The 4,513-nt window shown below is 43.8% G+C and overlaps 1 non-coding gene across 1 annotated transcript; it reads left to right on the forward strand.

The window, feature by feature from the left end:
* Positions 1–920: 920 nt before the first annotated feature.
* Positions 921–994, forward strand: TRNAI-AAU. The gene has a single exon. It is a non-coding gene; the product is annotated as a tRNA-Ile (tRNA).
* The last annotated feature ends 3,519 nt before the right edge of the window (positions 995–4,513 follow it).

Here is a 4,513-nt window from a genome sequence, read left to right on the forward strand (position 1 = left end):
AGGACTTTATGAAGAAGTTTGGCAAAATGAGGTTTGGGGAATTTGATGAGTGTTTGAGGAAAGTGCTGGCAAGCAGATGGGCTAACAGCAATAAAGGGGAACTGACAGTGTAAATGAGTTTAAAAGAGCTAGGAGTGGGAGCACTGACCACAAAGATGAGTGTGGACTAGAAAAATCAGTGTGCTGTCATCCCAGTGATCCCTAGTCAGTCTCGTCCCAGGCTGAGATACAGATATGCCATGTTTTTTTCCTCTATTATGAGTTCTGCCAAGAAGGCCAAGCATTTGAAAAGCTTGGATTTTTTTATAAGTCTAAGCCAGGAAAATGAACACGGTAAAACTGAAATCTTTGGCTGTGGAAGACAAAATAGGGCTTAAAAAGAGATTGTGAGTAACTCTTCCCTATGCGGGAAGGTAAGTGCTTTCAGGCTCTGTCTCATTCAGCTCTCCTGCCAGGTGAATTTCAGGAGTGCTGGCCAGCTCTGCCTGCTCCCGGGTTCATGTTGGGGACATCCTGTGCGGCTGCTCTTATCCTCAGCCCTGCCGGAGACTGTGCCGAGTTTCGCTCCGCCGCGGGATATCCCGGGCGTGAAGGGCCCCGGGTGAGCCTGGCCCAAGCCCCGCGCTAAGGGCAGCGCTGCCGTGAGGGCAGGCCTGGAGGCGGCCGGGCTCGGCCCAGAGGCCCGGAAAACCAAAGACGGAGCCTGCAGGGCTTCACCGCGAGCTGTCACCTCCCTGTTTCCGCTGGGGAAAGTGCGTGTGGGTGTCCCTGCCCCGGGAACAGCGCAGGGTGCGTGTGTGAGGAGCACGAAGGGTTCGGGAAGCACAGGCAGACCCGGGCAGGCGGCGCTGGGGCAGTGGCGGCGGCAGCTCCGCTCCCACACGGGCTGGAGACACTGCCCGCGGTAAATCATACGGGCCGGCCGGTTAGCTCAGTTGGTTAGAGCGTGGTGCTAATAACGCCAAGGTCGCGGGTTCGATCCCCGTACGGGCCAGAGCTTTTGCCCGTTCCGCTGCCGATCCCAGGGATCCCTCGGCTCCACTGCCCGCGGGAACAGGGCACCCACTGATGGGAGAGAGCAGGGATGGGTGCGGAGGGGAAGCCAATCAGCCGGAAAGCTACGGGGAAAGGAAAGTAATATGTGGAGGAAGTGCCCGGAGGGATGTTTTCAATCTCCACGTGGCTCGTCACCAAAGCAGTCCGTGTTTTGCCCCGGAGCACTTTGCTCAAGTGCTTCTGTTAATTAGCGTAAGGCCAAAAGAAAGGTTGTAGGAATTCAGAATGTCTCCCCTTCATATGAATAGGCCCAGGGAACTAAAATATCAGACCTAGACCTTATTGTATTAGTGTGACTCTTCGATAGCTCTCTGTCAGGGGCTGGAAGATGCTGAAGAGAGTGGAGTTTTATTGTTTTTCTTACTTTGAAGCAAGAAGACGAGCAGATCTCCCTTGGCAGCCCGTTTTTTCATAGAATGTTCTGAACTCCATACAGAAAGTATCCAAACTTGACAGACACACTGTGAGTCTTTAATTTTTATGGGTGTGCTATTTATTCAAGGAAAAATTCCATGCCAAGTAGGTATTCTAATGGATCACTAGACCTGCAGGAGTGGCCAGGAAGGACCTCTGCCAGCTCAACCTGCCTCTGTAAGTTTTCTCTCTAAGAAACTTGAAACTCAAGACAGTTCTTATTTTGCTCCTGTCTCTATGTTGAAACAAGACTCCTCCAGAGGAGGGAAACTTCCTGGTGTAAATGTTTTCATTATAGAAACCACTGATTTTGTTATCAGAGCTGCATACATGCAGGTCACAGCTTCTTTGGGAAAATGCTTTGAGGTAACAGCATGCTATTGACTTCTTTTACAAATCTGCTAATGTGTCCCTTTACTATTCAGGCCTGTTGCTTACATCTTCTTCCAACTGCAGGGGCTGATTCAAAATAAGAGATAATGATAATAATGGTAATAATAATGATGATAACAACAACAACACAACAATAATAACAATAACAATAATAATAATTATTAATAATAATAATAATAATGTTGTGGGTAATACTTCATGTCAGAGTTCTAACATTACTCATTCCCCACAATGTTACCAAGGTACCACAAGGGCACATTAGAAGTGTCACTTCAAAGTCACAATGTAACTTGTAAATCACAAAGATGAATATTCATGTTATCTGGCATCCAGACTGCTGTCATGGCTCCATCAGATGTCACGGGAGAGTAATATAGCTCTGGTTTGATGACCTTCTGTCTTGCCACTCCACTCAATGATTTTCCTCAATTCCTTTGGGTCTAGTTATGGTGGCCAGGACTTGACTATGTATAATGACATCCATTTAAAATGAACTGAAAGGAGAAAAAACATGGTGTTCTGCTTCAGGAAAAAAAAAAAAAAATTAAAAATCTGGAAATACTATTGCTTTGTTTTACGTTTCCCACATAAGGAATCAGATTTTTATTACACCTATGATGCTGTATTGCAAAGTCCTTGCTATAAAACCAAGATAATGCAATGGCTCCTTGGCCACTTTTTCAGTTTGGTTTGAATTGCTTAAATTCTGTGTGGTTCTTTGCCAGGCAGGACATATTTTCCCTAAATTTAGTTTCAGCAGATGGTTGTCAGATTGTGAGGGTCAGCCATTGTCCCTAGGGGAGTCATTCCAGAGTCTGTTGTTCAACCTCAAAGCTAGTTGGAGAATAAAAAGAGGTTAAACAAACAAGCCCATCTAATGGAATAATGCTCTCATGAGGATGGCCCAGGAATTTCCATTCTGATGCTCTGCAGTGGCAGATGCTGGGGCATATTCTGGGGTTACTGTTCAGTGTTTTGTTTAACCTGTTACTGGATTGCACATCAAGGCCAAAATGGGTCTCAGTTGCTGTGTGCTTAAAAAGTGTGGGGTGAAGCACAGCTCCACTGTCCACAGCAGGCAGTGATGGGGAGGATGAACCTCTTGTTGCCTATGGCAATGCTAAATGATGACAACTGAGGGGGAACCTTCTGATCAGTCCAGTCCAACCTCTTCAGTCAATGTTTCTGAGTATAAGCTATTCTTAGACTTATTATTAGCTATTAGCTAATTATTAGCTGTTCTGTAACTCTGTCTAGAGTTACAGAGACCAAGTCAACTATTTAGTTTCATGTTCTTCACTGTGATGTCTACATTTGTCTTTGCATGAAACACTACCAAGAGGGCTCTTAACTCCAAATATTTGAAGGTGGCAAGAAAGTGGGTTCACAGAGCATTCAATTCAGTAGATGAGTATTCATTCACTCAGTGATCTGAAGCATTTTCTTGTCCAGACACATCACAGGTTAGTTTTATAATTTTTTATATTGTGTTTTTTGCTAGAATATCTAAGTGTTTTGCCATTGGGATTCTTTATTCATTCAGCTTTCTTTTGAGGGTCTTAATTATAGTGAGAATCTGAGTGGCAAGGATTGATCGGGTATATCAATACAGCAATGCACAAATGCAATCCAGAAAGATCATTTTTTAAATCAAAGGCAGGATGTGGTAGAAGGAGCTGCTCTTTAGATTGATTTGTGTGCAACAAAGTTGTAAGTATTAATGCTATTATAGATGAAGCTTAACCTTTGCTTAAAGCTGAGGAGTGTAGTGTTTACTTTCCACATGTTAGGGGAAAATAAAAAAAATAAAAGAAAAGAGCAGCTCTATCAAAATGGGTGATCCTGTCCCGAGCCCAAACAAAGGTTCTCATTTAGTGTTGTTATGAGCAGAGATGCAGGTGGGAGAGGGATGAGGAAGTGCCATAGAAACAGGCATGGGAAGGAGCCAGCAGCCAAGAATGTGACTGAATGGGCACAGGCAGCCCAGCTCTGTGAGCCTGGGATCTGGCAAAAAGCAGCCAGGAGCTGTAAGGAAAAGCCCAACAACCAGCCCCCTGTTTGGGTCCTCCAGTGTCTCAGAAATAAGGGTTATTCAAGAAAGGGGACAGCATGACAAAGACACTGGCTTCCACTTTCTTTGCTACTCAAATAATAAGGACCCTGCTCTTTTATCTTGCAGTTCACATCAAAACAGAGTACCTATATTTACTGCTGAAGCTGGAGAAATATCTTCAAATTGGCATTTCTTAGAAAGTAATTGTTAAAATGAAATATAAGTAAATCTGAGTAACGTGTTAAAGCCAGAGAAAGTGTGATGGACTGGACTTGAATAAGAATCAAATCTTTGCTCTTGATATAGTCTGTAGAAGGATTAAGTAACTTTTTAAACAAAGTATGTTGCAATTTGTGCCACAGTTTTGAACTAATGCCTGCCTGTATAGTTATTAATTTTAAATAGCTAAACAGTCATTTTTTCACTGTGTAGGAATTCACCATCAATGCCCATAGTACAACAGGGCCATGTGGAGAGCACCAATTTTTCACTTTAATCTGTGCCATATACAAACAGGTGAAAGCCAACAGTGAAAACATCTGGCTTCAGATGTGAGTTTGTACTTGTTTTAAAAAGAATAAATCAACTTCTCTTACT

The sequence above is a fragment of the Parus major genome, chromosome 1 (assembly GCF_001522545.3).
Source record: "Parus major isolate Abel chromosome 1, Parus_major1.1, whole genome shotgun sequence".
In the NCBI taxonomy this organism is placed as follows: Eukaryota; Metazoa; Chordata; class Aves; order Passeriformes; family Paridae; genus Parus; species Parus major.